At 44.6% G+C, this 23,842-nt stretch overlaps 2 protein-coding genes across 11 annotated transcripts in view; one reads left to right on the top strand and one right to left on the bottom strand.

Moving 5' to 3' along the window:
* The window catches only part of GRB7 (growth factor receptor bound protein 7), a 112,118-nt gene that overhangs the window by 61,810 nt on the left and 26,466 nt on the right, over positions 1-23,842 (bottom strand). The window contains exon 1 of one of the 9 annotated variants that reach the window (XM_030221979.1): positions 7,400-7,460. The exons of the other annotated variants lie outside the window; for them this stretch is intronic. The gene's annotated coding sequence lies outside the window, so the exon portion shown is untranslated. Of the gene's footprint in view, positions 1-7,399; positions 7,461-23,842 lie in introns of those variants that run through there. 9 annotated transcript variants of the gene reach the window in all.
* The window catches only part of LOC115482296 (nuclear factor 7, brain-like), a 37,990-nt gene continuing 37,338 nt past the window's right edge, over positions 23,191-23,842 (top strand). Inside the window, exon 1 of one of the 2 annotated variants that reach the window (XM_030221985.1) lies at positions 23,191-23,282. The gene's annotated coding sequence lies outside the window, so the exon portion shown is untranslated. Of the gene's footprint in view, positions 23,283-23,473; positions 23,506-23,842 lie in introns of those variants that run through there. The other variant, XM_030221986.1, reaches the window with a different exon arrangement.

The raw sequence follows: 23,842 nt of genomic DNA, 5'->3' as shown, positions 1-23,842 counted from the left end.
TAGGTGTATTATGGGCCCTGTTTACTAAGCCGAGCTGTAGGCGTGCAAACTTTTTAGCATGTGCTAAAAGTTACTGCATGCTAGCGCTAGAGACATCCATAGGATATAATGGGTGTCTATCGTTAGCGCGTGCTCATTTTTAGCACACACTAAAAAGTTAGTCGGCTTAGTAAACAGAGCCCTATGAATTTTATGGGTTATTTTTGTGCATGAATACTTCTGCTATTAATAATTTTAACCAGAGTTTATATGGTATAATTTACGTTGTTCTGCCAAATAGACTGCGTATTTGTATTATGAGCTTTATATTTTTCTTGTAGTAAACACTTCTGCTGTTAATGATTTTAACTAGGATTTGTTATGCATGCTGAGTATTTTTAATATCTCTCTATTATTATTTGTTGCATTTGTATCCCACATTTTCCCACCTATTTGCAGGCTCAATGTGGCTTACATTGTTCCGTCATGGCAATCGCCATTTCTGGAGTGAGAGATAAAAATGGTAAATATATTAAAGATCATGATTGAAATAGTAGATTAGCAGTTAAGTGTAAAGAGTTCATATTCGGAATAAGATATAAAGTGGTATTGCGTTAAGGTTCATTCGTGGTAGAGTAGACCTTGGTAGTCGAGTAAAGAGAGTTAGGTTTTATCCAGTTCAGTCTTGAGTTTCATTGTCTGGTAATTAGGATGGTTTGTTATGGTATGCCTTGTTGAACAGAAAGTTAGTTAGGTCGTGCATTTTTTTCATGGCGAATGGTAATGCATCCATAGCTGCGTACTTATGTAGGAGAAGCTGGATGCATATGTTGATTTGTATTTTAGTCCTTTGCAGCTGGGGTAATGGAGATTCAGGAATGTGCGTGCTGATCTTTTAGTGTTCCTGGGTGGTAAGTCTATGAGGTCTGACATGTAGACCGGGGTCTCTCTGTAAATGATTTTATGAACCAGAGTACAGATTTTGAACGTAATATGCTCTTTGAGTGGGAGCCAGTGTAGCTTTTCTCTTAGGGGTTTGGCATTTCGTATTGCCAAATACGAGTCTGGCTGCTGTGTTTTGGGCTGTTTGGAGCTTCTTGATTTGTTCTTTATATCCGGCATAGAGTGCATTACAGTAATCTAGGTGACTTAGCACCATTTGGAGCCCTGTTTACTAAGGTGTGTTAGTGTTTTAGTACGTGCTGTGTAGAAGCCCATAGGAATATTATAGGCGTCTACATGGTTAGCATGTGCTAAAAACGCTAACGCGCATCTAGTGTGGCTTAGTTAACAGGGCCCTTATTGGTGTGGTTATATGTTTTGCCATATAGTTGTAGCCCCTGACGCAGCCTCTAGGAAGGCAAAATGTGGCCACATCGGACCTTATTTGACTTTGAAGTGTGGAAATAAAACCCTTTTTAGAACAGAAGACGTGTGTTCTGCTTTTGTGGCCTGCTCTGTGCTGCTTGTAGACTACCGTTTCATCTTCTGGACTTCCCTGTAAGTACACACAGGAATCCAATATGTTAGTCTCCTTTTTGAAAGTTAAATGCTAAGATAAAATGAGAATGGTTTAAAAAAAAAAAAAAAAGCTTAAAAGGAGCAGCTGCAAATATTTACATCAGGCGTGGATGCTATTCAAAAATACCATCCTGGAAGCCCAGACCAGATATATTCCATGTATTAAAAGGAGGATGAAAGGTCAAATGACAACCGGCATGGTTAATGAGTGAAGTGAAGGAAGCTGCTAGAGCTAAAAGAAAATTTAATCAGAAAACAGAAGAAGGATCCAATTGAAAATAATAGGAAACAGCATAAGGAATGGAAAGTCAAATGCAAAATGCGACTTTGAAAAGAAGATTAAACTGAAGGTGAAAAACACACAGTAAAAAAAAAAAAAAAAAATCTTTTAGGTATTTTAGAAGCAAGAAGCTGGTAAAAGAACTGCGGGAGTAAAAGGAGAACTCAAGAAAGATAAAGCCATAGCGGAGAGATTAAATGGATTCTTTGCTTCGGTCTTCACCAAGGAAGATGTGGGAGAGATACCAGTGCCAGAAATGGTACTCAATGCTGATAAGTCAGAGAAACAAACAATCTCTGTAAACCTGGAAAATGTAATGGGGCAATTTGATAAACTGAAGAGTAACAAATCACCTGGACCGGATGGTATATATTCCAGAGAACTGAGAATTGAAAAATTAACTTGCAGAACTATTGTTAGTAATATATAATTTATCCTTAAAATCGAGCGTGGTACCGGAAGATTGGAGGGTGGCCAATGTAACGCCGATTTTTAAAAAAGGTTCCAGAGGAGATCCGGGAAATTATAGACCGATGAGTCTTATGTTGGTGCCAGGCAAAATGGTAGAGACTATTATAAAGAACAAAATTACAGAGCATATTCAAAAGCATGGATTAATGTGGATTAAAAACTGGTTAAAAGATAGAAAACAGAGAGTAGGGTTAAATGGTCAGTATTCTCAATGGAGAAGGTTAGTTACTGGGGTTCTCCAGAGGTCTGTGCTCAGACCACTGCTTTTTAACATTTATAAACGATCTAGAGATGTGAATAACTAGTGAGGTAATTAAATTTGCTGATGACACAGTTATCATTCAAAGTTGTTAAATCGCAAGAGGATTGTGAAAAACTGCAAGAGGACCTCACAAGACTGGGAGACTGGGCTTTCAAATGGCAGATGTTTAATATGAGCAAGTGCAAAGTAATGCATTTGGGAAAGAGAAATCCAAACTATAGCTACGTGATGCAAGATTCCATATTAGGAGACTCCAAACGGCCCAGAACACGGCTGCCAGACTTATTTTTGGCAAATCAAAATTCGAAAGTGCATCACCTCTTGGAGCAAAGCTTCACGGCTCCCCATCAAAGAAAGAATAAATGTTAAGATCAACACAATGACCCACAAGATTATCCACGGCGAATCCCCTGGCTACATGAATGAATTGATCGACCTCCCTGCTAGAAACAGATCTATTTCTTCACGAACTTATCTTAACCTACACCTTCCCAATTGTAGAGGAATTAAGTACAAGACCTACTACGCATCCAGTTTCTCCTTTTTGGGCAGCCAGCTGTGGAACGCTCTACCCAGACCAATCCGATTAATAAACGACTTCTTGCCCTTTAGAAAAATGCTGACAGCTCATCTCTTTAAGCAAGCCTACCCAAATGCCCCAACCTAATCTCGCCAACTTCCACCCCCAATTCTGTTCTGACTTAAAATACCAACCTCCCATCCTTCTCTTTCCATCTCTCCTTAATTTTATCCCTCCTTACCCTTTCTCCCAAATTACACTATCCTATCCACCCTCTTTTATCCTAGTCATATATTATCTAGCTCAACTTATCATACACTACTAAGCCCAACTTTATATTGTTTTACTACTGTTTTATTAAAATTCTGTTAACTTTGTATTTCAAACTATGTAAGCTGCATTGAGCCTGCATTATGTGGGAAAGCGCGGGGTACAAATGTAATAATAATAATAATAATAATCTAGGCATCATTGATACGTTGAAACCCTTTGCTCAGTGTGCAGTGGCAGCAAAGAAAGCAAATAGAATGTTAGGAATAGAAAACAAAAATAAGAATGCCTTTGTATTGCTCCATAGTGCAACCGTACCTTGAATACTGTTGGCAGTTCTGGTCACCGCATCTCAAAAACGATATAGCAGAATTAGTGAAAGTACAGAGAAGGGCAACAAAAATGATAAAGGGGATGGGATGACTGCCCTATGAGGAAAGACTAAAGTGACTAGGGCTCTTCAGCTTGGAGAAAAGATGGCTGAGGGGAGATATGATAAGAGGTCTACAAAAGGCTGAGGGGAGTGGAATAGATCCACATGAATTGCTTGTTTACTCTTTCCAAAAAAAAAACAAAAAACCAGACTAGGAACAGGGAGCACATAATGAAGTAGTAAATTTAAAACAAACCAGAGAACATATTTGTTCACTCAATATGTAAACTCTGGAAACTATTGCCAGAAAATGTGGTAACAGCAGTTAGCTTAGCAGGGTTTTAAAAAGGTTTGGATAATTTCCTAAAGGAAAAGTCTACGCCATTATTATGATAGACTTGGGAAAAATCCACTGTTTATTTCTAGGATAAGGAGCATAAAATCTGTTTTACTGTTTTGGGATTTGCCAGGTACTTGTGATCTGAATTAGCCCTGTTGGAACCAGGATACCAGGCTTAATGGATCTTCGGTCCCAGTATGACAAAGCTTATATTCTTACATTTTTAAGCATTTACCCCCTCTTGCACCATCCCTCATACAACCTTCACCTCTTCTTGCTCTAGTCTCCCACCAACACCTACATTTACTGCCTTCTTCTCTTACTCTTACCATCCACTGACTTTCCTTCCCCACAAATCACTGTGGCCTGGCTGGAGTTCTGGGGGGGGGGGGGGGGGGGAGCGGCTATCTCCTCCCCTTTGCTGTCAGCTGAATCCCAGGCCCTAGAAACATCTGAACTCCTGGGCTTGGGTCAGTGTCCTGCAGTTCTGCCCTCCAGACAGCAAAACAGAAGAGACCTCTACCCCAGACAGCAGGTGGGGGGAGGGTTTCCATAGGGAGTTACTGTATTGTGCTCTGTTCCAGTCCTCTACAGTACAACCCAGTTGTCATAGGGACAGACAGTCAAGATCCACATGAGGCTCTCCAGGAGCTGGTAACCATCACTGCTAGGGCACCACTTTTTTTTTTTTAATGAAGTAGAACTTCCCACCCTGTTAATGTCCCCCTCGGGTAGGGTACTCCTGAACCCCTCTATGCCTTTGCTCCGCAATGACTGATCATTGGACCTCAAGTGACCCCACACCATCTCTCGCTTGTAAGTGCCAGGTCAACTATCACCCTCTCCCTTGTTGGTTCTGTTACCAGTGGTCTGAGGAGTGATCTTGTGAGGAGGCCAGAATCTAGCCTCTGTCTGCTTCTGTTTCTGAGATGCTCCAAGTGACATCTAGGAAATTAAAATCCTCCTTAAGCCCCATCCCCATTATAGCTTTATGGATGTCTGAATAAATCTCCAGGAGCTCCCCTGATGGCACTGGAGGTGCACCAGCTACTTCCAGTCCTCTTTCTAATGTAGCATAGTACCTCCTCCTTGCACTTCTGTTGGTATTTTTTTTTTTATATACATGGCATTCTCCCCTATCTTTCCTACAGGAGGAGCAGCCTAATTGTTAGTGAAGTGGGCTGAGAACCTGGGAACTGCGTTTGGTTCCCACTGTTGCTTCTTGTGGCCCTGGGCAAGTCTCAACCCTCCACTGCCCCAGGTACAAAACTTAAGATTGTGAGCCCACTAGGGACAGAGAAAATACCTGCATATAATATATGTAAAGTAAACAGCTTTGGTTGTATCACAGAAAGGAAATATATCAAATCCATGACCCTTTAGGCCACATCCCTAGTTATTGAAACAGGTCTCTGTAATAGCTCCTAGGTTGTAAACCATCCTGATTTTTTTTTTTTTTTGGGGGGGGGGAGGGGTGACAGTATGATAGAAAAAACACAAATTAAAGTTACACAGCACAACGCTTGTCACGTGGTCACACAGCTCTAAGGCCAGTCTCCTGGCACATTCTCCTGCACATTTCACGGTATTTCTGAAAAAGGCCAAATTTAATGATATTTACAGGTATTGAAAGCTGTGGGGAAAATTCCCAGCTTTCGTCACAGGTCACAGAAACTAATAAAGCCAGACGCACAAGGACTAAACTGTGGAAAAGCCACTCTCAGCATGCAATGCCATGTGCAGTGCCAGCCCTGGGAAGTCTAGTGACTGGAACGTGCCTATGCCAGCCTTGCCATGGAAGGAGGCTGCACGGCCTGCAGGATTTTCACCGCAAATCTACTGACAAAGAAGCCTAGCCTTATCCAGAGAAATTCAAATGTGGCTTTTAAGCCCCTCTTCTCTTTGCTTACCCTTCCAGTCCCCCTCTAAATCTGCTCTGCAGAGAGCTCTTAAAACAGCTGCCCTGGCGACACTGAAAACAAAGCACTTGGCTTTACACAAGCCAGTTAAAGATTAGCTCTGCTCTTATTTTCTTTCCCAGGCTTTCCAGTTTTGAACGTTCTCCGCTTCCTACCTTTACAAATAAGTAATTCAGGAGGATACTGTGCTGTTAGTCATCAGAAGGCTAGGCACAGATTCAGGTGTACAATTTGCATGCAGTAAGGACAGCTGAAAAGTGAAGGCAGATATGGTTTGGTGCTCTCTTTACTATGAACTATAAGTACGCAGTTAAAAAAAAAAAAAAATATATATATATATAAAGACATATATCATATTTGGACAAGAATAATAAAAGTCACCATAGAAGTAAACTGCAGTTCTGAAACATGTTAGAAATCCTGAGCCATTTCTTCCTTGTGTCCTGTAGGTAACATAGCCCACTTTGAATTCTGCTCAGGATTCAGATAATACAAGAAACACTAGCTATGATCTTCAGGGCTGGCCCACCATTAGGCAAGTCTAGGCAGTCGCCTAGGGTAGCACCTTCTGGTGAAGAGCAAAGAGCAGCTGCAGTCAAATAGATCCTTGGCCACTCAAACTCAAAGAACCATCAGTGCATATTTTCAGATGCAGGAAGGGTGGGCAATTTTCAAACTGATCGTTTACATGTGTAAATGACTTTTGGAAACTGCCCTTATTATCTGTGCAAGTGATACAATCACATACTACACACGCAACAAAACGTAATATTTAAAAGCATGATGTGGGGGAGGGGCAAGATTAGGGGCCTAGTATTTGGGGAGGGGGGCTAAGGCTGAATGTCTTGCACCTGATCCTACAATCACCATCCTGCCCCCCCCCCCCCCCGTTCTGCTTCTCTGGGTCATCTCATCACCCTTGGTCCAGTATTTTACAGAAATCAGAGGGCAGCAAGGGTACTGCTGTGGTCGGGGGAGCATTTTGTGCTTCATAACGTAATCAATGCCAGTCCCTAGATAGTGGAAATGTTAAAAAAAAAAGGGGGTATTTGTAAATTAGTTAATACACGAAGCAGGTTGGAAGTGGGAAAACGTGATAACTTTGCATTCCTTTTCAAACTTCAGAAATTACATTGAGCAACTCTTTCCCGATAAAGAGAACCTTCCAGTAATAAACGCAGGTTCCTAGCAGCAAAAAAAAACTGCCCGATCAGTGCCCAGGCTCCCTTCTGACTGCTATTTCTGAGGGGGGGGGGGGGGGGGGCTCAATTTCCCCGTTTTCCTCCCTCATTTGTGTCTAGCTCACAAGAGAAAACGGGAGGCAAAGGAGGGAAGACGAGGGAATCAGAATAGAAAGCACAATATTATAAAAATAGCAAGTATTAGGGAAGAAAGGCGAAGCGGAAAGACGCGAGTTCTAATCCAGCCCCAGTACGGCTCAGGGATGGCCGTGTGAGACCCTACCTGCTCAGCTGGCTTTCTACTGACGGGCAGGGCTGTCTGTTTGCAGAGAAGCAGGAATTCCTGTTTCTGCCGCTCCTTTATGTACCTGCAACTCTGGGCCCGGCCCTCCTCTGACATCAAGGGTTGGAGGGAGGGAAGAGCACTGCTCACCTGCAGCCTGGGGCTGATTTCTGTGATTCCAAAGCCCCGCTGCAACGGGAAGGGGAACTACAACTTTACCAAGGAGAGTGGGCAGCACCGAAGGGTGATTCAGACAGGAGGAACCTGCAGACGGTGTATTCCGGCCACAGAAGAGAGAGCCCTAACAGCTGCACCAGTTCTGCAAATGTGTCAGTCTCAAAGCCAACTTTTCAAAATTATTGGGGGTGCTAAGCCCAATGGAAATGACCCCTCCCTGGACACATACAAGGAATTTTCTCAATATTGGGGGTGCTCAAGCACCCACAGAGCTGGCTCCAATGGTTACCAACCCTTTCTGTGCCAGCTGCATTAGCCCCCAGATATGCCCAAACTCTCCAGGGCACTGCCCTCTGAACGAGATACCCCCATCATGCAGAGGATCTCTCCAAAATGTTATTGTTTCCTACATGTAAGAACACTATAGGAGGAAGGAAGTGTTCTGGATCAACAGTTGACCATGGATTATTAATACTTTATTTCTCAGAGTGACCTGTTTGAATGAGATATGACTAATCTATGGAGCCCTGGTGGCAACTTATGCTACCTAAAGGAGATTTATTCCATCAGTTTTGGCCTTCAGTCCTCTACAGAAATGTCCCACTGATGGAGATTCCTGGCATGGCAGAACTGGGGCTATAAGTGAAGGAAAAGTGTGTGTGTGTGTTTTTATAAGAGACGCCGTGGAAGATGGAGAGAGATGAAGTTTGCAGATCTTTTTTTTTGGGGGGGGGGGGAGGGGGAATCCCTGGGTTCAAAGCCTCTGAAAAATAAGGAATGTTTCCTCTCATGTATGTTGGTTGGGTAAGGAGTCCAGCCCGCTTTGGAGATTGCATCTGACCGAGGTTACTGGGATGCTCATGGATTTTTATTCTGGAATAGGTGAAATAAAAATATTTTTACAAGGTTGGAGGGTGTTTTGGCCCAGTGGGGGAGGGGTCAGTATTCAAAAATGACTTCGCCATTCAGCAACATGCCAAAAGTGGTTTAAAAAAACCCCCCACATATCCCTGAAATTATAGAAATAGGGCTAAAATCAGTAACCGTGCTCAACGCTATTCTGTAATAAAGTGGCCGTTATTGAATAGCATTGAGTGCTGCTTTCAGCGCCCATATTTGGACACCAGGACCCTGCTGAAAAACTAAGTGTAATTCCCAGGGTCCATCTCTGGTATTCTATAAACTGCGTGCAAATTTCAGGAACATCCTGAACCTTCCGTGGCCATGTACCCTCTAGGGTTGTGTGCTATGGGATTTCAGCACACATTGTTATAGAACAGAACGTAGGAAGATGCGTGTGCCAATTAGCACCCAATTACTGGCACTAATTGGCTCATTAGCCAATTTAGTTGGGCACATACCTTGGATTGATGCCCATATATCAGCGCTCAATTTTGGGTGCCATATATAGAATCAGGGGAATATTATGCACGTAGTGTACTTGTAAGAGGCGATTATTCACCTACCAGTTCAAGTTTATTCAGAACTTTCTATCCCGCCTACGGGGAAACCATCTAATTTAAAAAGGAGAGCATACTGTAGACGAGACCATCAGTAATAGGAAGGGGATAAAACTACAAAATAGATAGGAAAGAGAGGGAGGGGTCAAACAAGGAGGGGTTCGGCTTATGGATTCAGAGTCTCAGCGGAACCCAAAGGATCCCAAAAATGAGTGAATAAATGCAGGATCATTAATCAATGGAAAAGGCATCCTTAAAAAGAAAAGTTTTAAAATCAGTTTTGAAAGTATCTAAAGATTGACATTGCCTTAAGGTGACTAGATAATGAATTCCAGAGTTCTGGCGCTTGAACTGAGAATATGGTTTATAGATTATGTGGGATACAAGCACAAACAAAAAAAAACCCAAACAAATAAGCTGTGTCTAGTATGTTCATGATGTAGGTCCCTATAAGTAGGTACAGTAAGGCAATGGTTGTGCTGATCTAAGAAAACGCGAGGGAACATACGGTACTACATAGCGTGCTGGATATAATGGTTCATTGGAAATACAGGTGTTAAATACTAGCAATAAAATCCTGTAGGCACTGCTGAATATAAAAAATCATTTGAAATATTTAGATTAGACATTTCAATGTATTCCCTCCATGTCCAACTAATAACTGAGCTCCCAAGTCCTTCCTAGACTTGATGTTGTGAGTTTGAGGGTTTGGCTCCAGGTGCTTCTAGAAGGCTCAGTCTTCTGGTGAAGGAAATCTCTGTGCCTCTTCCAGACCCAAAATACATGCCACAGTTGCCAGGGCAGAGCACTTGTGTGCTGTTAGTCCATAAAGAGGTCTCAGCCAGAATGTGTTTGCTGCCCTTCACTCTGGCTTTGGTAAAGTGAGGTGGCTGTAGGAACATCTGCTGAGCCACTGGAGGGGAAGGAGAGAAGGGTTCAGGAATGGGACCTTCAGGAAAGGAGTGTCAGAGGTCAGCCCTGGGAGCTCTTAAACATCCTGGGTGCATAGTCTGCTATTGACACAGACATCGGAAGCAAATGCTTGCCCTGGGATTTGTAGTATGGAATCCGCATAGAATCTTGTCGCTCTTTAGGATTCCAGAATCTTCCTATTCTTTGGGGTTCTAATGGAATGTTGCCACGATTTGGGTTTCTGCCAGGTACTTGTGACCTGGCTTGGCCACTGTTTGGAAAACAGGATACTGGGCTAGACGGACCATTGGTCTGACCCAGTATGGCTACTCTTATGTTCTTAAATAGAGACAGAGCAAGCGGTTTGGAAAATGAGGTTTAGAGACTTGGCTTCAAGAACTGACTGAAGAATGAAATTGGTCCCTCCCTCCTGCTTGGGAAGTGCTTCCACTCATCTCCTGAGCTTACAATGCTGCTCACATATTGGATATGAGAATACAGATTTTGCCATGGTACATCTACACATCCTGGCTTAAAACTGGAAACAGGAATTACTTCAACAGGGAAAAATATCTATATTTATCTCATTCTCAATGGGCGAGCAGGACTCCAAATCTTTAAGGCGATGGGAAAGGGAGACAACTGCAGCACCCACCAACCTTTCCAGAGAGGGAAGTGATTGGTAAGTGGGAGAGTGATTCTAACATGAGGAACCTGCAGCAAGTGGATTCATTCTAGCTTGACCCCAGAGTATGCCACTAGACCAGGTGTGGACAAACTCCATACACAGAGGATTGCATGAATGTCAGTGCTATCCCTGGCAGGCTGCAAAATGACATAGTAGATGACAGCAGAGAAAGACCTGTACGGTCTATCCAGTCTGCCCAACAAGATAAAATCATGTGCTACTTTATGTGTATACCTGACTTTGATTTGTATCTGCCATTTTCAGGGCACAGACCGTAGAAGTCTACCCAGCACTAGTCACGCCTCCTAACCACTAGCCCCGCCTCCCAACCACCATCCTTCTGAACGGGATTCCTTTATGTTTATCCCACGCATTTTTGAATTCCGTTACCATTTTCGTCTCCACCACCTCCCGCGGGAGGGCATTCCAAGCATCCACCACTCTCTCCGTGAAAAAATGCTTCCTGACATTTTTCTTGAGTCTGCCTCCCCTTCAATCTCATTTCATATCCTCTCGTTCTACCGCCTTCCCATCTCCGGAAAAGGTTTGTTTGCGGATTAATACCTTTCAAATATTTGAACGTCTGTATCATATCACCCCTGTTTCTCCTTTCCTCCAGGGTATACATGTTCAGGTCAGCAAATCTCTCCTCATACGTCTTGGAACGCAAATGCACAGAGCTCTATATAGACTTCTGAGATAAATAAGTAAAAATGTAACTAAAAATGATGGAAACAAACTGCTATTATTATTTGTAGCATTTGTATCCCACGTTTTCCCACCCATTTGCAGGCTCAATGTGGCTTACATTTGCCGTTATGGCGATTGCCATTTCCAGACTTTAGATATGCACATGATTTTGCAATCAAGTGCGTACATACAAGGTAGAAGAATGCATTGTGTCCTTGCGTACTTGTTAACAGATGTTTTTGCAATCAAGTGCGTATGTATGTGGTAAAGAATATATTGTGGTCTTGTGTAGGTGTCGGCTTTATGTAGTTGCTCAGATGATGGTATTATGGTGAGAGTAATAGTGTTGGGCAGTGGTTATGTCGTTTCGATCTTATTCTTTGTTGTTGTTGTTGTTGTTGTTTAGAAGTTAGGACGATTGTTTGTTGTATGCTTTTTTTAATAGGTCCGTTTTCAGTAGTTTACGAAAGATGGTTAGATCTTGCGTTGTCTTTATGGTCTTCGGGAGTGCGTTCCATAGCTGTGTGCAAATGTAGGAGAAGCTGGTTGCGTAGGTGGACTTATATTTTAATCCTTTGCAGTTGGGGTAATGGAGGTTGAGGAATGTACGTGCTGATCTTTTAGCATTCCTAGCAGGTAGGTCTATGAGGTCTGACATGTATGCCGGAGCTTCTCCATGTATAATTTTATGGACTATGGTGCATACTTTGAACACAATTCGTTCCTTTAGTGGAAGCCAGTGTAGTTTCTCTCTTAGCGGTTTGGCGCTTTCGTATTTTGTTTTCCCGAATATAAGTCTGGCTGCCGTATTTTGGGCTGTCTGAAGCTTCTTAATGACTTGTTCCTTACAACCCGCATATATTGCGTTGCAGTAGTCTAGGTGGCTTAACACCATTGACTGTACTAGGCTGCTGAAACTATTTGTGAAATACAGTATTGAAAATCACCAAAACTCTGGTTAAGGATTTTTGTGTCAGCCGCAAGATATGGAGCACTAGTCATAGATTTGATGCAGCCCATGAAACCTAGCCATCGTCTTAACATAGTAAGTGACGGCAGATAAAGACCTGACTAGTCCATCCAGTCTGCCCAACAGTCACATTCATTCTCAATTCTAGATTAAATCAACAATGAACATGATATTATTTACTTGATCATGGTCTTTCTTTGTTGTTTCTGGGACATAGACCAGTCTGTCTGACTCTGTCCTTAGGTTCCAACTACTTGAGTTGCCATCAAAACCTATCCGAATCCGTCTTGTCATTTGCGGGACACAGACCGTAAAATTCTGTCCGGCATTGTCTTCAGGTTCCAAATTACTGGACTTTCCATCAAAGCTCTCTCCAGCCCATCCTAAACTGGACTGCTGTATGCGGCACTTAGACCGTATAAGCCAGGCCAGCACCGGCCTTACTTGATACAGCCAGAGTTGCCATCTAAGCACCACATATGCAACCCTTTAAGTTTTGTTTTTTTATACCATTCATTTTCTAAGTAGAGATCCTCTGTGTTCATCTCACACCATTTTCAATTCCGCCACAGTTTTGTTCTCACCACCTCTTCCAGGAGGGCATTCCAGGCATCAACCACCCTCTCTGTGAAAAAGAATTTTCTGACATTACTCCGAAGTCTACCACCCCACAACCTCAATTCATGTCCTCTTGTTTTTACCATTTTCCCTTCTCTGGAAAATATCTGTTTCTATATGAATACCTTTCAAGTATTTAAACGTCTGTATTATATCTCCCCTGCCCTTTCTCTCCTCTAGGGTATACATATTCAGGTCTTCCAGTCTCTTCTCATATGTCTTTTGGTGCAATCCCCAGATCATTTTTGTCGCCTTCTTCTGGACCGCTTCAAGTCTTCTTACATCTTTAACAAGATATGGCCTCCAAAACTGAACACAATACTCCACGTGGGGCCTCACCAATAACTTGTATAGGGGCATCAACACCTCCTTTCTTCTGCTGGTTACACCTCTCTCTATACAACCTAGTATCCTTCTGGCTACAGCCACCACCTTGTCATACTGTTTCATCAGATACTATCAACCCAAGGTCCTTCTGTCTGTGCATATTAGCCTCTCACCGCCTAATGCATATGTCTCCTTTGGATTGCTACTCTGCATTTCTTTGCATTAAATTTTAATTGCCAAACATTAGACCATTTTTCTAACTTTTGCAGATCCTTTTTCATGTTTTCCACTCCCTCCGGGTGTCCACTCTGTTACAAATCTTTGTATCATCGGCAAAAAGGCAAACCTTACCTTCTGACCCTTCGGCAATGTCGCTCACAAATATATTGAACAGAATCGGCCCCAGCACCATTCCTTGAGGTACTCCACTACTCACCTTTCCTTCCTCTGAGTGAATTCCGTTAACCACCACCCGCTGGCATCTGTCTGTCAACCAGTTCCTAATCCAGTTCACCACTTTGGGTCCTACCTTCAGCCTGTCAAGTCTTAAATTATGTGACTTGTCTTATAGTTCCAGTGTTTCTTATATAGTGACAATTGTATTCACATTGCTTTTGTATATACATCCCATGGTCTCATGGGCCACATAAAATTCAGTGGTTGCCCACCCCTGCAATAGACAGAAGCCCCTGGCTGTAATGCCCAGTGTTGCCAGCAGGGTTCACCTTACCACTTCATTCCTTAGAGACTGTAACAACCTAATTGCCTTGACCCTGGTGTCCCCTCCCTCAGACTCATTATTCTTCTTGCAATATTTTCCCGTCATTTTTTACAGGTTTGTTTTTATTTTCAAATCTTAGTGAAAAAAAAAAGAGATATAATTCAGGTCAACAAAATTCTGAGTGGTGTAGAACGAGTAGAAGTAAATCGATTTTTTACTCGTACCAAAAGTACAAAGACTAGGGGACACTCAAGGAAGTTACATGGAAATACTTTAAAAAAATAGGAGGAAATATTTTTTCACTCAACGAATAGTTAAGTTCTGGTACTCTTTGCTGAGGATGTGGTAACAGCAGTTAGTGTATCTAGGTTTTAAAAAGGTTTGGACAAATTCCTGGAGGAAAAGTCCATAGTCTGCTATTGAGACAGACATGGGGAGCAACTGCTTGCCCTGGGATTTGTAATATGGAGTGTTGCCACAATTTGGTTTTCTGCCAGGTACTTGTGACAATTTGGAAAACAGGATACTGGGCTAGATGGACCATTGGTCTGACCCAGTATGGCTACTCTTATGTTCTTATGATGTTACTGCTGGTTTTATTTTATTTTTCACTGTATCTGTCAATATTTGTATATGAAAACAGAATCATGTGAAGTCTAAAACCTTTCTCAGAAAATTGCACAAACCTGTTTCTAAGAGTCAGTAGCAGCTAATCCCATGCAGTGTATGAATTCTCCATCCAGAAATCCTGTTTTAATAACACTCCTGGGTTTTCTCAGTGGGGAAATGGGTTAGGCTTTCATCATATAAAGAAAATAAGATGATACCTTTTTTATTGGACATAACTTAATATATTTCTTGATTAGCTTTCGAAGGTTGCCCTTCTTCGTCAGATCGGACGATCGGACGATCTGACGAAGAAGGGCAACCTTCGAAAGCTAATCAAGAAATATATTAAGTTATGTCCAATAAAAAAGGTATCATCTTATTTTCTTTTCCATGTTTTATTTTGTTTGATTTCTATTGATAACCTTAACAGTGGACTAACACGGCTACCACACTCCTCTATCATATAAAGAGACAGAGCTCCTTACAGACTCTGCTGCACATCTGAGGATGTTGTAAGCAGGTGTCAGGGCAGGAAGTGAGCTTGGCCCAATGTAGGATTAGAAGAGGAAGAGACATTTTTGTTTCTTTAATCACAGAGATGTGGACCTGCCTAAAATAACACAGGCTTGTGACTGCAGGGAGGGAGATGGCTCAGGTGACATACTCTCTCTGCCAGCTGCCCAGTCCTCCTCTTTCTGAGACATCAACAACAGCCCTGGGGTGTCTCCTGCATCAAGGAGGGACCCTAAGAGCATATTCAAGCCTCAGGCTCAAACACATTTATGAAGCTTTCTCTATTTGAGTCCCCACCCACCTTCTTGTATCCCTCCTTCCTTCTGTCACAACAGAGGAGGAGGAGACAGCCAGCTTGCCACCTTCAGCAGGACCTGGGGACAAGTCACTGAAAGGACACCATAAAACTGAGCTTAGAATGCAGAAATATGAGAAGCATCAAATAGAAAGGAAAAAAAGTGATACTGGGATGTCAAAGACAGCCCATCTGCAAGCAGGAAATGCCCGGGGCTCAGATACTGCTCCCTCGTCTCAGAAGGAAGTTCTGCTTTTATCTATTAATGGTATCAAGTAACAAACAAAATATGTGTACACTTCAGGAAAACAATTAACCAGAAAACAACAGGCGAGGCACAGGTGACACACAAGGAGAAGCAAACAAACAAAAACATGGGCACCAAAAAAACAAGGAAGAAAATAAAAAATAATGTCTATATATTGTGAGCAAATTTTAAAATATTTATTTATTAAAATAATAACAACATAACTATAAGTGATCACGTGAATCCTGATGTGACTACATCAGAGAAAAAAGGAATAAAAGGGGAAAAAAGCATAGAAGATGACACAAATAAAAATACAAATTAAACAGCATTACAAATCTTCCAACTGAGATAATATACATAAGTTATAAGTACATACTTAGGACCCTGTTTACTAAGGTGCGTTAGTGTTTTTAGCGCGCTTACACTTACCGCATGCGCTAACCATGTAGGCGCCTATAGGGATATTGTAGGCACATACATGGTTAGCGTGCGTTAAAAACATTAACACGCCAATAATGCTGCTTAGTAAACAGGGCCCTTAATAATCCCAGGCTCACAGATTACTAAAAAAACAGAGAGATTTTTTTGCCAATTTCTGATATAACTGTAATAGCAAATCTTACAGTGTAAAGGAATACTTGTAATGCTGTTTTAATTTTATTCTTATTCATAGGTGTCATCTTTTGTGTTTTTATCCTTTCATTTCTTTATTCAGTTTTTACCCAATGCAATCGTAAGTCAAAATATGGCCATGTTGGGATTTATGTAATCACTTATGCTTTTATTGTCTTAATAAATAAACATTTATACATTTATGTAGCCTATTAATAGACATGTTTCTAGTTTTATGTTTTGATGTTATCTCTTTATTTTGCCCACTTTTTTTGTTTGTTAAAGAACAAATCGAACCCCACATAAAATAAACGCAGAGCTCCACATCATCCCTTCTGTCTCTTATGTTAGGAGAGGCCCCCCCTGGATGATGAAACCTCTTTATCTTCTCTGTCTTCAGTAGACTGTGAGCTCCGTGAAGCAGGGACTTTAGCCTATGAGTACTGTACAGTGGCAATTAACACCAGGATTTTCCATGCAGGACTGCTGAGAGGGGGGCAAAATTCCCTGGGCCCGGGCCTCCAAGGGGGGGCCCGGTGCCGAGGTCTCTCTCTCTTACTCCTGACAGAACCCGAGTGATTGCGTCCCAACAGGAGCAGGAGAGAGAAAACTCCTGCGCCGGGCCCTCCTTGGAGGCTGGGGAGCGCTGCTCTTCTAACCATTGCTGAGCGGCTGCTTTTCCTCTCAGGCGCGCATGCTTGGTTTTGAAACCGAGCATACCCTGAGAAGAAAAGCAGCCACAGGGGCAGGCAGTCAGCACTGGAGGAAGACGTCTTCTGCTGGTGGGGCCTTGGGATCCCCGCCAGCCAAGGTATTTAGACAGCGGCATCAATTGGGGGGTTTCAGCGATTGGGGGGGGGGGGGGTGGCAGCAGCAGCAGCGATGGGGGTGGGGTGGGGCAGCAGCAGCGATCGGGAGAGCGGCGGTGGCCCTCCTCCGGGCCTGGTTCAGTCTCTCGGCGGCCCTGGTCTCATGTTGGCAGAGATATCACAAAGGCAGAGTCCTGAGTAGCCTGTGCAATGGGCACACACTCAGCATCAATCCATACAAAGGCCATTACTATCTCTGGATTTTACAGTCGCTTTGGCTGTTTTCCTAAGAAATGAAAGGTTTGTTCTTCAGTCTTGTGTTGCCTCTCCTGCCCTGGCTTGCTTCTGCAGGCCTAGCGGCACACCCCGGGGAGGAGAGTCTGTATGCAGCATTACTCAGCACTGGTGCTCTGCTGGCCTCACCCTGTCCTGGAGCCCAAAACAATGCATGTGTAACCTGAATTAGACAGGTTAATAGGTGAGGTAAGGAAAGTGATTTGCGGTTCTGCTGTAGGTGAATGGGTGTCCTGGATCCTGCAGCCTCAGACATACTCTGGGATGCTGCTTCAGAGCCTGGCCTTCTCCTCACCACCCCCACACCCCCCATGATTGCAAGGCTTTGAGCTGTTCCCCCTGCCTTCTGTCTAATACCGCAAGGGCTTTGGCTGCTTCCTTTGATTGGTAGAAGAGACCAGGATGCTGTCTGCCTTCTGACAGCCAGGAGGGCCTTCTCCCCTCAGTCTACAAGGATTCAGGCTGTTCCGTCACCTTCTGAGACACAAGGACTCAGGCAGCTCCAACCCAGGGTCTGTAGGCCATGTGTGAGAATCATACACAGAGGGCCAAATTCAATAAATGGTACCTTAAAACAGTGGTGTAGCCACAGGTGGGCCTGGGTGGGCCAGGGCCCACTCACTTAGGGCTCAGGCCCACCCAACAGTAGCACATGTTTAGCAGTAGCTGATGGGGATTCCAAGCTCTACCAGCTGAAGACTTCCCCCTGATGGTAATGAAAATAGTTTGCCCCACGCTACTGGCACCTGTGAATGCTCAGTTTTCAGCGCATGCCTGCTGCAGATTGCCAAGGTGGAGAGAAACATTTTCCCACCAGCTTAGATATTTTTTTGGGGGGAGAGGGGGAGAATACTTGGTGCCCACCCACTTCTTGCCTAGGCCCACCCAAAATCTGCTGTCTGGCTACGCCCCTGCCTTAAAAATCAGTGCCGAAAAACCATGTGGTTAGCGTAATTCTATAAATTACACCTAAAGTTAGGCATAGTTTATAGAATATGCACATGCACCATTCTTGCCACTAAAATTTTGGGCCTCCTAAATGCAGGCACAGCCCGCCCATTCCACACCCATGGCCACACCCCCTTTCAGCTGCACGCATTAGAATATGCCTAGAAAGTTGTGCGCGTAAATTCGGATTAAAGTCAAGTAGTGTCGCTTATTGGTTAAGCACCAATTATCGGCGCTGAGTGGCTTGTTAAGCAATTAAGCTGTGCACGCTATTTGGCCGTGCGTCCAAATTAACACGCACAACTTAAGGCACCATTTATAGAATTTGGGGGAGAGTAAATGACCATAAGACTATAGAATGTCTCTTCTTTTCTTAACAATTGACATCTCTTGATCTCTCAGAGTCACTGCAGAATGCCTCAGACTAGTCAGTCTATAAGCTCTCAGGGTAGGGTCCTACAAACCTTTCTATCTATGTGTATTATGTTCCTAGATTCCTACAGTGCTGTCATCCCCTTATAGATACAACAAAATAGTATCCTATCCGGCCGATATTCAAAGCGAGTTAACCAGCTGGAAATGGCCACCAACTGGTTAACTCACTTGGTCACAGCTATCTGGTTATTTTCACTGGCACTTAATCGGTCATCCTTGCTGAACATGACTGGTTAGCACCAAACTTAAAGCCGGCTGTCAGGGGCATTCCAGGGGTGGAGTGCGGTTAGGTCCCGAAATTCAAACCTACCCGGCCAGGTTTAGGGGTCCTTTTACCAAGCTGCAGGAAAAAGGGCCCTGTGCTTGCAGCAGGGGCCGTTTTCCCGCACGCCAGGGCCTTTTTTTTTTACCGCAGCAGGTAAAAAGTCCCCAGACAAACATGAGAACTCTTACCGCATGGCCATGCGATGGGGAGCCTTTACCGCAACCCATTGAGGTGGTGATAGGGGCTCCCCAGGTAACCTGGCGGTAACAGGGCAGCGCACGGTGATACCCGATTACTGCCGGGTTACCACTGTGCAAGACATTTCTGGGGGGTTTCTTCCCCCCCCCCCCCCGGAAATGTCCCGCACTCTGGGTAGAACTACCGCCGGCAGCCATGTGGGACTGGTGGTAGTCCTGATTTAGCATTCGGTAAGTCCACGTTAGGCTTACCTACGATTTGTATATGAGCCCCCCCCCCTTAGTGCATAAATAGGACCGCATAAATAGCTGTCCTATCTTTATGCGCTAACCCATTGCCGGTTAAGTCTGAATATTAACTTACGTGGACATGTGCTTGGTTAAAAAAAATAAAAAGGAAATTCTATGCTGAAGCTTATACAGGCCCAGCAATGAATTTCCGGTTTTCGCACTGCCAACAGACAAACACTGTCCACCACTGGCTGGATAAAGACCGGTTTGTGTCTATCTGCCCATGGACACAGTTTGGGGGTAAATCAGGTTTGACACCTCCCAAAGGCTTCAAGTGCTAGTGCTGAATTCGTTTCCTTTCCCCACCACATATGTGACTTCCCTATTCCTTCTCCCCATCCCCACTCCCCAAAACTAACTGAGATGGGAAATTACACTTGTGCATCAACCTTTGTATCTGTTTGTCTGTCTGTCCAGTGTTGCCAGATGGAAAAAATTTGTCACGCCCAAAACCGTGGGGCTTCTACTGGCCGCGGCTGTGGGAAACCAGCCAACCCGCAGCCACGGGGGAAAAAACCCGCGGTGGGCGAAAAAAACACCGGCGGGGCTTAAAAAACCTGCCCAAAATCCCACAACCCGCACGTGGCGTGAAAAAGTTGCAGCGGCTCGTGGAAAGGAGCCCAATTGGGCGAGAAACCCGCAGCCCTGACAACACTGTCTGTGACATAGCAGACCCTGCTGGAGCCAGGGGGGATGAATTCCAGGGGGGGGGGGGATCATTCTATGCCACTGATCACCAGGGATTCTTATAAAGAGGAGGGTCTTGAGATGAGGGAGAAGGTGATTCACAGAGATCACAGCTGGGGTAACTACCTTCTTACCACCTCCAGAAAGTTTACCTATATCAGATTGCTATCACTTCCTGAGGGTTATGGTGATCTCAGGATTCATATTCTCCTTTAAGGGATTAACCCTGGCTGAGGGAGGGAGGAGAATGAAAAGGAAATAAATATTACAACCTTGCTTTGCTCCAAGCTTTTTTGCAATATTGGGGAAAAATTCAGCATTCTGAAATAGGAAAGATTCCAAGCAGAGCCAGAGAGGAAATACACACAAAGAACAGGGGTCCTCTTGCAGGGTTGTAAGTAATCTTCTCTGAGACCAGCAGCCCCTGTGCTGCCACACAGGCTCCTGAGTTTCCTGCCATGTGGATCTTACAGATGCTCTCACATTAGATACTGGATATTGGTGTCGTTCCTAGGGGGGGGCAGTGGGGGCGGTCCACCCCGGGTGCACGCCGCTGGGGGGGTGCCGCGCGTGCCTGTCCTCCGTTGGTCCATGCTTCTTCTCTGCCCCGGAAGAACAGGTTACTTCCTGTTCCGGGGCAGAGAAGAATCATGGAACAACAGAGGGCAGGCGCGCACAGCACCCCCCCCCCAGCGGCGTGCACCCGGCGGGGGGGTTCCTTCGCGGGGGTGTCCTTTCGCCGGGGGGGGGGGTCCGCGCTACATGGGGGGGGGGCGTTGCACCCAGGGGGCGGGGCGCATCGGCGATCCACCCCGGGTGCCAGCCCCCCCAGGTCCTGACACTGTTTTAAGACATCGAACTTCTCCCACAACATATGAATTCAGAGAATGACTCCTAGGGATTTGATTTCTCACTAAACCATGGCTTTCCTGTCTGACAAACAGCTGGGCAGGATGCCAGCTCATTTCTAACTTCTTTAATAAATCACTTCTGTCAGAGTTCCAATGTCACAGCTGTTATAGCTGCCAGAAAATTGAGACTACGAGTCCCAGAATGCACTGAGAATGAAATTTAAGGTCAGCCTTTCTTTCTAACCAGGGTTATATGATACCCTGTGAGTGCTGCTGCCTCAGCTGAAGCATAGGCATAGCCAGACGGACGATTTGGGATGGGCCTGAACCCAAGGTGGGTGGGCATGGAATTCATCCCCCCTGACTCCGCCAACCTAAAATATGAAATACCTGAGCTGGCGGGGATCCCCAAACCCCTCCAGCTGAAGATTTCCTCCTTCATAGGCAGCCAGCACTCTTCCAAATGGCAGTTGGCAGCACTTGCCTCAAGCTAGCACTGCAGCTAGCAGGCTGCACATGCTCAATGCTTGTGCAAAAACTGAGCATATGCAGAGGGGCTGGTGACGGTGTCACTTCCAGGCAAGTGCTATCGGCTGCTGTTTGGAAGAGCGCTGACTGCCCAAGAAGGAGGAACTCTTCAGCTGGAGGGGTTTGGGGAGTCCCACCAGCCACAGCAAGAGTACCACAATTTGGGCTCCCAAGGCCCACCCATGGCTGTGCCACCGAGCTGAAGATAAAATTGCAGCTTATATAACAGTCCTAGTTAGCTAATCTGAGGAATCTAGAAAAGAAACCCACATAAGGAGAAAGAAAAAGGGGGGCCGAAAGAAGGAGGGCAAGAGAGACCATGGCAAGGAAAGAGAGAATCTGATAGCAGATAAGGTCTGGAAGGAATGCCATTTCTGGTACACTGCCACAGACCCCAGCTGCTGTCCGGCTTTCACACACCTTCTCATTACAAAGAATCCTTTGTGATTGTCCCAGATTTTCTGAAAGTCCATTCCTGGTTCTGTCTCAACCACCTCCCTAGAGGGCCGTTCCCAGAGACAACAAAGGGTGGTCCATCCCAAAGCTGGAGATTTACCACCGCTATGCTGGAGATTGAAGGCCAATGAGTGAGGTTTTTCTTGCGAACCCCAGCCATATCTTAAACTGCTTCTGGCAGATGCACATTCCAAAAACAGACATATTGGAATCAATAAATAGAAAATAAACTTATTTTTCTATATTTGTCATCTGGTCATTATTTTTCTAATGGTGTCAGTCCCAGTCTCTGCTTTCTGCTTTCTTCTGTCTTCTCTTAAATATTTTGTCATAGTCTCCTTGTCCATTTGGCAAGTCTTTTCTCACCATGTCCACCATCCATTTTCTCTCTGCATCCCTATCTATTCTACCCAGCATTACCCCTGTGTCCTTGCTCCTATCTTCCTGCCATATTGAGCATCTCCCATCTTTGGGTCCCTATTCTTACCCTATCCAACATAACTCTTCTGTGCCCCTATGCCCCCCCCCCCAAGTGCCGGCATCTCTCTCTATATCTTCCTTCCCTCCTGTCTTGCCCCTCCCAAGCTGGCATCTCTCCTCTATTTCATCCCTCTACCCCCCTCCCCCCAAGGTCCAGCAAGTGCTCCTCTCTCTTTCCTCGCTCCGTTCTGTCTCCACTTTGCAGGTCCAGCATCTCTCCTTCTTCCTTCTTTTCTCATAGATCCTGGCATCTCTTCCTCCCCCTACCTAGGGTTACCATATGGCCGACTTTCCCCGGACATGTCCTCTTTTCGAGGACACTGTTGGGCGTCCGGCTGTTTTTTTTTTTTTTTTTTTTAAATTTTTGTGAGTTTGTTTGGTTTCCAGGCAAGGAGCGACTGCAGAAACACACGAACGTGCCAGTGAGCGCGTGCATGGTGTGTGGCGGCTGAAGAATCAATCCTCCATTCATCCCTCATGCACTGCACTTAGCCCGCCCAGGCCGGCAGCTGCAAGGAAGGACCCAGCAGGGAGGAGCCATCTCTCAAGGCCATTTTTGTTTGTTGGACCGGGGTCACCGGGACTCAACCTGTTCTGCAGCTGCGCACACCCTAGTCCTGCTGCTGTGCTGTGACTCACTGCAGCGCGGTGGCCCCCCCTTGCCTGCCCTCCCTCCTGCGACACACACACCAGGACGGACGACGGAAGCTGGCGCTGGCTGAGCCTGATGCAGTAACCTGTTTCTATCTACAGCCAAAACTTTAACTAGTAGTTATGAGACTCCCTGATCTCCTGTAAAGGTAAACATTAACATTATTTTTCTGTTCTTTGATAAGGTTTGAAACTGTGCTCTGCACTGCTGTCAATTGATCCAGTCATTTATGCTCAGGACATTGTGCTGGGAGTGAGACGCTATCTTGCACCAGGTTACACTATCTTAGAAACATATGAGTTTACATTAGACCTGAACCAGGTGTAATGAAACATTTACCCCTGCAGTGATAACAGAGCTACTATTATCAGGTGAGTGTTCTCTTGATATGCAACACTGTGAATTCTGTGTTTGAGATTAGTAATTCAAAACACAATTGTGATCTGTTTCAGTACATTGACCAAATAACTCATTGTCAGGGTCAGGCTGTAACCAGTTTTGGTTTTGCCCCACTCTGTGTGTTGACTTGTGCAGATTTCCTTAGGAAAATGAGCAGGGACAAAACAGGACTGGCTCGGCCTTTTCTTCTTGAATAGGAGTCTTCGTATAGCCCTAAAATACTGATTCTGTGATACTATCCAGCCAATTGCCTTGGGATTCTAACATTCATTCTTTCCCTCTGAGAAATAGTGGGACAAAACATTTTAG

This window comes from Microcaecilia unicolor, chromosome 12 (assembly GCF_901765095.1).
Source record: "Microcaecilia unicolor chromosome 12, aMicUni1.1, whole genome shotgun sequence".
Classification (NCBI taxonomy): domain Eukaryota; kingdom Metazoa; phylum Chordata; class Amphibia; order Gymnophiona; family Siphonopidae; genus Microcaecilia; species Microcaecilia unicolor.
The sequence above is the reverse complement of the archived record's forward strand: the minus strand, read 5'-3'. Positions and strand labels throughout refer to the sequence as shown.